This window comes from Schistocerca americana, chromosome 1, assembly GCF_021461395.2.
Source record: "Schistocerca americana isolate TAMUIC-IGC-003095 chromosome 1, iqSchAmer2.1, whole genome shotgun sequence".
NCBI classification, from domain to species: domain Eukaryota; kingdom Metazoa; phylum Arthropoda; class Insecta; order Orthoptera; family Acrididae; genus Schistocerca; species Schistocerca americana.
Genome location: NC_060119.1, coordinates 709155217 through 709169148, shown reverse-complemented (window position 1 = coordinate 709169148; position 13932 = coordinate 709155217). Strand labels below are relative to the sequence as shown.

At 36.3% G+C, this 13932-nt stretch overlaps 1 protein-coding gene across 3 annotated transcripts in view; it reads right to left on the bottom strand.

Moving 5' to 3' along the window:
- LOC124610014 (ran-binding protein 3) overlaps window positions 1-799 on the bottom strand; it is a 306655-nt gene extending 305856 nt beyond the window's left edge. For 2 of the 3 annotated variants that reach the window (XM_047140123.1, XM_047140124.1), the window contains exon 1: window positions 643-799. The gene's annotated coding sequence lies outside the window, so the exon portion shown is untranslated. The remainder of the gene's footprint in view (window positions 1-642) is intronic. The other variant, XM_047140122.1, reaches the window with a different exon arrangement.
- Window positions 800-13932: the final 13133 nt, after the last annotated feature.

The window sequence follows — 13932 nt, the reverse complement described above, 5'->3', positions numbered from 1 at the left end:
AAGCGCAGAGTCTAATCATATGTGTGGCATTACATATACACCAACCGACGTAGGTAGCCAAATCAAAAGCGAGATAAAAACAGAGTGCAACATCCGTATCACAGAAAACGTCGAAAGAAAGTACGTTCATGAACCAGGTAATGGCTGTGAGGCACCAAATACAAAAGAGGGAAACGTCAACGGCGATAGAGAAGGACGACAATTACTGGAAGAGCATCCAGACGCATGTCTGCAATCACTCGCGAACGAGGATACATGTAAAATGCCATAAAATGAGCGACAAATTTCAACTTTCAAATAAAAGAGAAAGCTCACATGTCCAACACACTAAATCTCACATTTCAGTTTCACTGAAGCACAACAGCCAAGCGTCGGAAGGCTTAGTGCACACGAAACTGCGTATAGTGTCTTATCTTGAAGAGTCAGACGTAAATATGAGAATGCACTGTTATTACTATCACACAACGAGTTTCATCTTTTCTTGAGTACTGATAAACATAATGTACAGAACAAATAAATCATGGAACAATGCATCAACGTTGACTTCTATCACTTGTATTCTCTCCTGTAAGAAATAATACACTGTAAAGCTGCCACACATTTATTTAGAGATTTATAGGGACAATATTAAACAGTAATTACCTTGTTGCGTTTCAACCTATTATCGTGCTGAAACACCTCTGTTATCAACTATCACAACATCTTTTCAAAACATGTAACCCGCCATATTATATATAATTGTAATCATTGGATACAAAGCAAATCATAGATGACGTCTCACCGGCAACTTCAATGATGGTACATCAAAACTGCGCAAAGATTACACAATATAAGTGCCAGAATCATCGAAAAATATAATGCACCAAGGCAGACAAAGAAAATGATATCGTTCGCTACATCAAATTCTCCTTTTTAACTATCGTCTTCTGTGAGCTTCCAAGAGATAAATGCAAATGAGGGCTGGGAATAACAAATTGATGAATAACCGGAAAAGAAATTTAGCATTCGAAACATAATTTAACGATTTTTTTCAGGTATTTACGACACTGACAGACAAAGACAAGTGTCCTAGCGAATACCAATGAAGATTTCCAGGATTCACTTCAAAGCATTTTAGCAACATCTCCCTAGAACTCATTGCAGTAGTGCAGGGAACTAGGATACTTAAACTTTTCGCTGTCATAGTAAAACGGAGTCAGGTGATTTAGCACTTTACATCAAACAGTATACGATTGTTTTGGATATCAAGAAATCGACTGCCACCTCTCTATTATGCCTTACGAAACCTTGTTAGTAATGTTCTGCAACTCACATCCTATACGTTAAATTTTTGTGTTGTACTGACGTCAACAGCCTCCTGTATTCTTGAAAGGAAAGGTACAATGCATTAATTCTTGTAAGTGGCAAAATGTGTCCACCAGTAACGATAAAGTATGGTATTTTCATAGAGTAGAGGTTGTGAAACGTCAGGCAAAGTCATAATATTTTACAGGACTATGTATATTAAAGTTAGGAACACGGAATACGGACTGTAATACACCAGAATACCTAGTTTCAAAGTTCCATAGTATGGTCACAAACATTTTCACACAAGAAATAGTGAACAAGTTATGTGTTGTGTGCTGCTGAAAGTTGTTTAGGCATACATGATGTATCTGAAAGTTTAATGTGTGGCAAAATAATAATAATACATGTACATTGTGTGTGACCAAATAATTAATGTCTTCCAATACCGTATACCGAGCATACTGCTAGTAAAAACATAAATGATTATGACAGTAATACATAGTAGTAGATTAACTATTACTGCATAAAGACAACTCAATATTAATTGTAGAATCCAAGCCATTTTATTGCATGGCCAAAGAAAAATTTTGTTGGAAAATTTTAATGTCGACAAATGGCAACAACGTGCCTGTGTAAGAAGAAAGCCTGATAAATGGGTATAAGTGTGTGACTATCATTTCTAGAATTGTTATGTTTGAAGAGCTCATTTATATAATGGGAAATGTTAGCTTGATCATTGCATATAATAAATTTTATCTTAAGCACCACTCATGTTAATTTTTGTTGCTAATTGTCAACCTGAATACTTATACCAGCATCATACAAAAATTAGCTTAATGAGCAGCAAATAAATACTTGGTATCATATGATATACAAGAAAAAATACGTATTTCCTAAATAATTAACTATTTTGTAAACTTAGTTCATCTACAAATTTATGTATTTCGTTTACAATAGCTGACTACTAATAAATTTATAACAGGCTTTAGCTTATTTAGTTCACAAATATTAAGTTAACAGATTTTCAACACCATTCAGTAATTATTAACTTCTGAGTATCATATGTATATTTCACTATTTAATATCTAGGTTAGGAGTTTCAGTAACAATGTCTTACAACAAAATTTAGATTTGAAAAAATATTGTAATTAATCTTTTCCAGAGTCTATCTCTGTTATCCAAGTGGATAAATTTGTTAATGGGCGCCAAAAAAAACTATGTTAAACCATGTGCTTCTCTACATCTAAGTGATGAAATGTAAAATGAACACCATCATTTACAATGGTCTCATAGTTTCTGAAAATTACACTTTAAACATAATTATAAATTCAAATATTCCCTTAAAAACTCCGTTTTCAGGGCTAAATTATGTGTGTTCTAAGGAATGCCAGAATGCTTCTAAATATGAAAATTTCCCTATAAAATCTTTCTGAAAATTTCCAATGAAGTGATAGACAACTGCCATTTTTTTTCTCTCAATGTACTTTTAGGACAAATAAAATGTAGCACATTAGTCTATTAAGACCAGTTCACATTTGCTGTCACTTCATGTCACATCACATCGAAACATTTCATAATGCATTTCAAATGCCTATATTCACACAACTGTCAACATCATGACACATCAAGGTTTAATGGGAAGAAAGATTTGATGGTTTCACCGTTTGCTAACGTTGGAAATTTACTTATTTCACTGCATATATTCACATTATTTTGCTATTATACTTTTTTAGTGGTAAACTGCATATGTTCCAAAACAAGTTGTATATTTTTCCCATTAATTATTCTTTCACAGACACAGTCTGATATCAGAAAGTGCAAAATCACTCTGGTTTTACAATAACAGTTCAGAACTGATGCCCCCATTGTGTATAAATAAGAACATTAGTTGATAAAGCAGTTATTATTAAATAACATTTTAAGTGAAAAAGTCAGCTATAATGAAGAGGAAGAATACAGTTTCTTTCGATGTTATTACTTACATAAGCAAAAAAACACATTGGATAAGGTAAATGGCCTTTATTTATTCTCTTACAAATATTGTTTGGTATATCCGCAAGTACATATTTTTGCCAAAAAAAAAGTCTGTGTTTTGCAATGTTATTTCATTTTTGGCGCTTTACCACAAAAAACTGATCAAGAACATACATTATAAAATTTGCTTTGGCCATTAACAAACTTTATACTTGTTAGTCATTCGATTCCAATATTACACTCCAATTTTCTGCATTATTGATAGTAAACGACAGCTTCACTTTCACCATTCAGTACAGGGCAAAGTGAACCGATATGGCACAATGTGATGTGACAGATAGTGTGAATAGATCCTAATGTGACAGTGACATGATGTGTCATGACATGGCAACCAATGTGAATTGGCCTTTAGGCTACCATACATGAAACAGAATACATTTCCTCCAAAGATTGTGAAACAGTTAGTAAACATAATTTCAAACTACCCATTCACTTCCAACTATCTTCCACAACATGTGAGTACCAATGTGAACATTATTTAGCAATAGGAAAATCTCATGTGTCAGCAATAAATACAATAAGTCCATATACTGACAGTGATATCAGTAATTTAATTTTGCTGACACTTACAGCACTTCACAAGACAAAATAACGAATATATTGATAAAGGATTGGTTTGTTTGGTTTGGGGGAGGAGACCAAACAGTGAGGTCATCGGTCCAATAAGGTTAGTGAAGGAAGCGGAAGGAAGTCAGCCATGCCCCTTCAAAGGAATCATCCCAGCATTTACCTAAAGCAATTTAGGGAAATCATGGAAAACCTGAGTCAGAATGGCTGGACACAGGTTTAAACTGTCGTCCTCCTGAATGTGAGTCCAGTGTGCTAACTACAGTACCATTTTATTCAGTGATGCAAGGATTCGCTAACCAGGTAGAAAGTTACTTCTATGGATATTATGGTAATGGGATACTACAGTCCAACATATATATATAAAACATAGACTGTACTGAGAAAAATTATGATAGAAAGAAACTTCCTTGCTTGATTTGAGGAATAATCAAATCTGAGCATGAAATGAAAATATGGCAAATAATATTAAGGCATGTGTCAAATGCCACCTATTCTAAGTTCGATCTTTAGATTATGTAACCGTGGTTAGCCTGATACCTGGAAAAGGCTTCTTCTGCACAGTTGTCATAAATGATGAGATTAAAAAGCGAAAATATATCACTGCTTGAGCACATTTTGGAAAATGTTGTTTTGCTCGTGAAATTCTTTGTTTCTGTAATATGTAGTAGTTATAGTGTTGCAAAATGCCTCACAATATGGTAAATTAAATTTTTTGGCAGGTGTAGGAACTAAATTTTCTGCTGAATAGCGTTTGCAACACTTTTATGATGAGAGATGTATTTTTTATAGTTTGAAAATAAATGACTTAAATCAGCTTGTTTTAGAAATATACACATTTTGATCAAATTTTGTTTTTTTGTCTTTCTGGAGACAAAAAAATTTTCTCTACATTGTCAACAAAAAGGTAATTATTATGCAACTGATGCTTGTAATGGGACACCTTTTTCTAATATCACCTATTTTATAGAAATAACCAGTACCAGGTATACTATCGAGTCTTGCATAGGTGAACATCATATCAGCTGTTTAACTGAATGAACTTCATATAATTTTGTATATGATGTGTTATGTTTCAGGCTAAAATATGTAAAAGGAAATTAATTTGTTAGTACTCTTTACATACAGTTAAAATTACTCTTCTATTAGAAATGTTTGAAATTATAAAATATCAGCATATTTAAAATACCTATTATTAATTGCACAATCTAATGCTAATTATTATGTTTATTTCTTGATTCAGTTAGAAAGTAATGTAATATCTTGGTGATGATTCTTCTTTTGCAAGAAATTTTGTAAAATCCTTTGCTTTTTAAACTCTTTGGAATAGTGTGAGTAATGCAGAATGTAGCAGTAGTCGGCATGCCTCTGATGGAAGTGCACGTGTTCTTTGATTTTGTCTACAACAGTGTAATTGATGGTTGTATGTAATTGGAGATTGTGAAGTCAGTGCGATGTGGAAGAATGGGGTAAAATAAATGAAATTCATAGCAACAGATAGTACTTCATCATTTATTTCATTACCTGGAACCCCGTAAGTTAAAATCACAGTTGTAAGAATGTACCCATAGACACAGGAACTGCAGCCAACAACAACAACCAAAAAAGATGAAGATCAATAAAAGGTTTTTCTTTTGTATATCTTACACCTATCGAAGCTTTTGAAACTAATGAAGGCACTAAGAAAAATATAATAGTGATATGTGGGAGGGTAAGATCACATGCTCCAAATTCAAAAACATCCTAGCTGCACATACTAGAAGTAAAATTACTGTTAAATTAGCACACATTTGAATAATCCGAGTCTTAATTGATGATGTATATTTGGCAGCCATAAAGTGATCAGTACGTTTGTTACTGCTGTGTAGATTCCTTTAGTCAAATACATGGTTTTTGTCTTATCCATCGGTGCATAAGTGCAGCTATCATTTAATGCATGAAAATCCACCCACTTCATCGAATAGTTGTATAAAAAGTGAAACAAACAATGTGTTGTTGTTAAAATCACAATGTATTGTTGATGATAAACAAGTTCTTGTGGTCTTATGAAAATGAGTTATTGGTTATGAGACAGGATCTTACTAGTAAGATTGAAAATTGAAGTAGAATCTTTTAGCAGATTACTGCAACTATGTGAGTTGTAGATAATTCATAGGAAAAGAAATTTTTCTCATAAAACATTAATGGAATGAGTTTTCATTAGAATATGCATTTTGTGTGGTAATTTCTAATAACCTCTATTCATGACTGTGTTAATTCTTAATACTGAAATGATTGTACATGTGGAAGTGTTGGAATTGTTCAAGACACTCTTCTTTAGTGGATGTCACAGTGACCTATTTAGAATTATAACAGACAAGTCCAGTTAAAATGAAAAATAAAACAAATAAATGGTAGTACATAGAGATAAAGACACAAAATAAGAAAAAAATTAGCATCAATATAATCAAGAAACACCATAGAAAAAGATGCAAACAATACCTCTGTTTATATATCATCTTATTAACAAAAATAAAGAAGTTATAAAATTCCATTATGAATTTTTTAAATGACCTTTTAGGTTTGTTCAATTAAATTAACGTTCTTGTATTTTTTCTGGAATTTTATATCGTTGGTAACTGGTTTGATTTAAGGTGGTGGAGGTGTGAAGACACAAAGCTTTATAATTTGCTTTTGGAAATATTCAAAGAGCTTAATATATAAATTAGTCACACTTCCATATGCTTCGCTAGCAGGATGTTCGAAGCAAGGAATTAGGCTTTAATGTACTTTCAACGATTTAATGTATTTTTTAATCTATTGCAATACAATTATGGTCATAAGACTGGTATCTCAAATAAGTGATTCATGGGATCACTGTAAAAGTACCAGTATGTAGTTTTAAACACTTTTTAGTAGCCAAAAAACATAAGATACATGTAATAAATAAGTATATATTGATGCGTTATCATAAAATATAGATTTCTAGAATGAAATGCAGGTGGTTGGGGTATGCTCTAGCAGTATGTGGTCCTTCTTTATTTTCGCATTTTAAGGAGATGGAAACTAATTCTGTGATTAATCACAACTGGATCATATTTGACATGTTGTTTGATGACAACAAGAAAAGTATCCTTATTTTAGTTCACACAATGTTGAATTTTTGTGAAAGAGAAGACTGTATGTTAGCAATGTCAATGAGATATTAATTGTTTTTCTTGAAGATAGTGCTAATACTGTATTTTTCTTTGTCTTTACTAGAAATCTTTTAGGAACTGTATATCTTTTCCATTGTTCAGAGATAAAATACGAAATTGCACATGGTTGTTGATGTTCATTTGTTTCATTCTTTTCAAATAAATGTTTCCAATCTGTTATTTATTCAATGATTAATGCATTTTCAGATCTTACAGCATCATTTACAGGAAACAGCCAGCATACTGGCATTAAACACAGTCGCCTTTCTCTGAATGTAACAGGTAATTTCTATTTAGTATTAGATCTGATTTTTGATAACTGATAGAAAGGGAAATTACTTGGTCATTTGAGTAAGGCCAGTTAGGCCAAGAACATTCTGTTATTTTCCTTCGCAAATCAGTTTTTGGCTGTTACACTAAGACTTGGTCTCCAGTTGCCCCAACAGGGAAAGCTTATTGTCCATCATGAATTGCAATTTTGCGCCATAAAATTAAACCTGAAATTTCTTGAACCTACACACAATGACCAGTGCCTCCTATACAATTTGGGAATGCGTAATGTGGTTAAAGATACCATTTCAATGGCATAAAAGTTCAGTAGCTGGTCACAGACCACATAAATTTGATCTTTTCTGCCGTAAATGGTTGAGTGAGTAGGCAGTTTCCGCCATCTTGGGGTTAAACCCAGGAAGTAAGTCAGTATGTTCACACTCTCAGGAGCTGTTAGTATGCCTATGGATGCTGTTAGCATGAGCTTCATTTTACTTAACATATATCGCACATATTTTATATTTGTACAGAAGAAATTATATTTATCAAGCCAACAGTGGGTACCATTTGGCATAGTTAAAAAAGTACTTCTAGATTCTTCAAGTGTTGATCCCTTGCATTCCATATCATGATGGCATCATACAAATAATTAGGACATTGTGTTTAGATGAGCTGTGCTAATGTTCTAAACACTTGAAAAATGACAGGACTGCTTGCATCTCTAAACGGTAATCTATTGCACCTGATCATTCTGAATGGCATGTTGAGCAGAAAAACACTTTGCATTTAAGCACCTAGTAGGAATTACATATATACATTTGCTAAATCTATTTTTGAGAAATAATTGCCCCCAACTAATTTAGGCAGAAATTCTTCAGGACATAGAATCAGATATAAAATATGGCTGAAATGAAGTTTCCAATGACATAAGAGTTGACAATCTCTGTGGAGGTTCAAACAACTGCTCAAGATCATTGAACAGAATATGCTGAGAGAATTAAGTTCATGATTCTGCAAATCAGGTGGCAGACATCCACTCAGGCCAAAAATGTTAGCAGATGCTGGTGATGCTACAGTTAAGTGTACTTAGTTGTTAAATTAATTTGTCCTTAGAATGGTATCCCCTTGAGGGGATAGGTGTAGCAGAGAGTGTAGACTCTCGTATGTGTTGAAATTCGTGAGCTACACTGCTGCACTCGTAAACTCCACTTTATAAGACGATCGTTAGCTTGCCATGAATTTCAGAAGGCGTAGTGGACAGTGGGGCGATTTTGTGCAGTGACACATTGTGGTGTACTAAAATCACTGACCAACGTAGCCCCATGGATGCCACGTGTCCCTTCTTGTTGCAAACATAGTTCGTTACATTGCAGTGCAGACAGTGCTTTAGCACTCAGGCCGTGATTTGTATAAATTTTTGTGGCAATCTTCAGTAGCATTACTCAAGGCGGAATGGAATGAACTGTCATTGCAGCTATATGCGCCAAATGGGACACATGATGACTATTCTGCCCTTGTGCCCTGTGTAGTTACAAAGGCTGTGGAATAATTATCACTAACTATTGATCTATTAAACAGGTGGTGGTCTTTCACTGACTTTTGAGTAGTTAATTGACTGTTAGTACTGTCGACACCAGGTAATCAGAGGGCTAATTGTTGACACTAAATTTGTAGGAACCTGCCAGATGTGAGCAACATGAGTGTAGGACAGACAAGTGGAGGTGCAGTGGTGTAGTCCTTTGAAGCACAAGGATGCTAATGATACATCATTCAATTACCAATCATTTATTAGAAAGAGTTTTACATTCACAAATGTACAGAGTAGGACATCAATGCCTGGCAAGGAATTTGCAGGTACAGGCTTTAGCAATTTCGGAAGTCAGTATTGTGGCCCTAAAAGGGTCTGGTAGCTGTCGCATTGCTAAAGTCTAGTGTGGCTGTGGAGGTCTGTAGGAACCTCAGTGCCCTGATGACTGGAGGTGCCCTTAGTCTCAACTTCAGAAATCTGCATGCCTATGTTATCTGTTGCCAAGATGGTGCATAGGTGGAAGACCCAACAGCGATGTGAAGGACAGGCTGAGAGATGGTCCCAGCATATAGTTGGTAATGTGGTACTTCTACTGCCCAGGAGCGGTGGCACAGGCACACTGCTTCCAAGTCAAACAAGTTGCAAATGGGATGATCGGTTCTTCATTTGTGGAAGATTGGTCTGGCTCTCATCTTCAGCAGTCACCATTATGACTGGAACGATGCAGCTCATAGAGTCGAAGTTCCCTCCACAGCCAGACTGCTGCAGACTTGTAGCAGTGAACTCCAAGATGGCGGTAGCTGTAGGTATTTCGTTGTATTCACCAGGGAAACCTACAACTAGCAGATCGGACATTCCATCAGTATCTGTGATGTAGATAGAGTGAGATAACTTTCACAGTGAATGGAAATAGGGCGAGGGTTTTATAGCAGTCAACAACATTACTCCTCACGCCCCCAACATGGGTGACGAATGTGTTCCTGTCTTCTCTCCTGTCAGCAGTCTTGGCTGGCCTAATGTTTAATTTCACGACTTCAGATCGTTCCCCTAATCAAAGTTTGCAATTTGAAAGGCGTTGTTGTGCCACCCTTATGTGGAGTTACTACTTGTAACCTCGTTAGATTGGGCCTGCAGGACACTGTTGTGTAAGTTATGAATCTGGTGTTTCCCAGAGTCTTCTCTTACGTGCTATAAGGCAATAAGCTCCCTTTCTTGCTTACTTTGGCCTTTCAAGTGTTGACATTGGTTAGCCACCGCTATATACTTAGTGGATGTGTTCCATTTAGTGTCGTCCCAAATGGATGTAAGAAAATTTTATTCTTACAGGTAATTTTATTCTGCTGTGTAACATTCTCTGTCCTTCATAAAATACATCCTGGATTTTGCACTTTACTAATCAGTACGTATGTTCTTTTAACTCATCCTGTATGGGATATATGTTTTAAAAATTGAAGCTAATTTCATAAGTCTTATCCCCTTCAATTATCAAACTATGTGTAATCAGATCTTTAGTCTGCTTAGACCTATGATTTAGCTTTAATTACTCTGTAGCACTTCCTGTTATATTGTAAACCAGGCAATAGGTAACCAATACACACTTACTTCTTGGTGTGGTACCATTCTACCCTTGTAGCAAACGTAAATTACACAGTTTGCGATTAGAATTATTACAGTACTAGAAAGTGATTTTGTACACAACCTGATTACACTGTTTCTCATGGTACCATTGGTTGTGTTGCAACATCTGTTCAGTGGAGATTCACCACTTCTGTGGTTCTATTAGTTGGTCTAATGAGTGAAGGATATTCAGGTACGGGGTATCATTTAGAAATGCTAAGTTTTGGACTGACAGTATCTCTAACGGCTTTTCTGGACGAAACAGCAAGGAATGTGTTAACTCTGTCATTGTCGTACCCATAATTATGGCTGGTAAGCAAAATGTTATCTTGGCTATGCCGCAAACTGTTCCATTCATTACGATTCCGCTGTCATATCCTGTGGGTTTCCATTTTCGTAACAGTTAAGAAATATATATCTTGTGTGTGTAACAAAAATGTTTAGTGCATGTCCATTCTTTGAAAATGCGAATAAGGGGTTAATGCTTCTCTCCAACACTCTGTAGCTTCAGTTTTCTCCAAGAACAATTGTACCTCACATTCCTGAGTGTCAGTCTGCACTACTCAGGTTGGAAAGACCATGACACTCTCCTGTTGACAACCCCACAACTCTGCCTTGCCATCAGTGTACAGGTTTTATACTTGCACCCATTTCCTTAAAGTGTCCCATTTTACTGGGCGAATGTATACAATAAAACATTGAGAGAGGGCTTTCGAGCCTACTACAGGAAAATGTTGTGACACATATAGTCTGACTCCACCTGTCCTCACTTCAACTACCTGCATGTGGGAAAATAACACAAAATTTCCCTCAGTTGGTTCCACTATGTACTGAGTTGTAAAATTCTTCTGTGCTTCCCATACTTCTGCTAAGAACTGCTGTTTGGCAATAGTGTAGCACTTAGTTACCACAAATACTATGGAAGATGGATTCCTGTAACGCTGCTGTTTCCAGTACTGCATCATCAACACAGTCTGTCAAAATGTGTAACAACTATATGCCCAGCTATTGTATCAAGTTGATAATGTACCCTTTTTAGATCATCATTTCCAGTTTGTTTCGTGTTTTGCGTATATTGCACCAATTCTATAGCGAATTGCCTTGGCAACTTTGTATATTTCAGAACAGCCACTCTTTGTTCATTAGTTGGATGGTATGCCATACTACCTTAGTCTTTGTAGCATCAGCTGGTGCTTGTACCTGGCCTAGTGCACTTTTTAAATTCCATATATCCTTGCCATCTGCTGTTCCGAACACTATCTTCAACAGTTTTCTACCTGCCTTTATTCATCCACTATTTCTCTGGATCAGTGTTCTCGGCTCCAAGTCGATTACCTGTTTCAACTGCTACTCAGTTTATCATATGAGAGTTGCAACCTGCAGTACTCTTCCTGGACTTCTGCCAGAATTCCCTCTTTGTCTGTTTCCTTTTGTAATCCACAAATTTGTCTTCTAACCCGAACACCTCATTTATCATCTTCCACACATTCAAAGTTAATTCCAGCATCCACTGATGATTTGTTAACAGACATCAGGTTGCATGGAGAACACCATTCCTGATTTGAGAGACTGTTTCTTTAAAACACCCCCTACTCTGCTCTGGATGAGATATAGGAACAGCAAGATTACCATATTCTTCGTGGCTGCCCATGCTGTCATGTCACTTGAGAGGAAATAATTTCTCATCGCCTTCCCTCCCTCCTTCTGAAAGTGCTGGTGTATAATAAAATACTACCAAATACTATGACAGTATAATGCCATTAACCTAACTAGTATAACGAGGAACAAACCCCCAAGCAAAACAATATGAACCTCTTGATTAAATTTTCACAACAAACAAACAAAAGGAAACCAAACACATGGTCATGATGCATACAGTATGTTACGTGAACCCTGAATATTCCATTCCACCTGTGGTGTGACTTTAGTGCTGTGGTGGCACCGTTTATTTAAACTTTTGGGGACAGGATCATGAATTATCTAGCTTAAAAGTTCGCCAATCCGCCTCCATAGGTGGGGTTCTGTGCCTTATTGGGTTGAGGCTTTGGTTTTTTCCTTCATGCATTTTCTAGCAGTTTTGTCACTAGGTCAATAGTCCTATGTTGTTTTGGTTTGACTTATATCTAAGATTGCTTATTTATATCTAAGATTACTTACTTAGAGTTCTAGCTTGTGTTTGTGGATAGCCTATTTACTTGATTGTACACCATGAATTTTTCCTACGTCTTACTGATCTAAAATGGTTTTTTGTAAGCCTATTCTAATTGGTTTATCACCATGATTTTGTTTACATCCTATTGATCTAGTATGGGGTAGTAATTAGCCTATCCTAGATGGTGATTTTCTAAGGGAGTGAGGTTTCTTTTGGTGCTGGCAGGCACGAATCTAGATTGCTGGCTCTATGATGCTTCATGGAACTCTTTGTTTGTGTCTCGCCTTGGTTGGATTGTTCTGATGTTTTGCAGGTGCTGTTGTCTCTGCGCATATATACAGCTTTTTGTAGACAGTTGTGGCTAAGTTTTTTATTGTTTTTTGGACAGTGTCCATCTCCACGGCTTCATGGAGGGTTGTAGTTTTGGTCCATAGGGAAGCATCTAGGATCCATCAGAGGACTTTGTTCTGTATTGTCTGCAATTCATACCTTTTGGTTTTGCTAGCTGTTCCCCATGATGTGCAACCATAGGTCATGGTGGGGAGGACAGTTGTTTTGTAGAGGGTCCTTTTGGTTTCCTGTCTCATATTTTTGCTTTTAAAGAGTAGAAATAGGGCTTTAGCAAGGTTAAGCGCTTTAGACTTTTTTTTCGTTGATGTGCTGGTGGTAGTTCAGTTTCCTGTCTATTGTGACACCTAGGTACTTGACTTCATTCCTCCATGGCAATTCTTGTGCATTCATGTGTAGCTGTTCTAGGTGTGTAGGTCTTTTTCTAGTGAAATAGATGGCTGTCGTCTTTCCTGCATTGAGTGATAGCTTATTTTGCCGGCACCATTTCTCTACTGTGTTGAGTTGCTGTTGGATTTCTCTGATATTCACCAGGTGTCGTTTGCTGCTTGTGATGAAAGTGGTGTCGTCCACGAATTGGGCGATATGGACGCCTTCAATGGTGGGGATGTCGTTCGCATAGATATTAAATATTGTTGGGGAGATTACTGATCCTTGTGGTATCCCCACGTGGCGTGTTCTGTGAGATGAGTGTTTGCCATCTACTTTGACTATGAATTGCCTGTTGGAAAGAAATTCATCAAGGAGTTTAGCGTAGGTGTCTGGTATAGAGGTGTGTTGTATTATCTTCCCGGTTAGATTGTTATGCCACACCTTGTCCAAGGCTTTATCCCAGTCCAGGAAGATGGCTAGGATGGAGTTTTTCAAGTTCATGTTGTGGACGATATGCTCTGTCAGTCTGAGTAGCTGTAGTTCAGCTGAGACTTTTTGCTGAAACCTGAATTGTTCTGGCC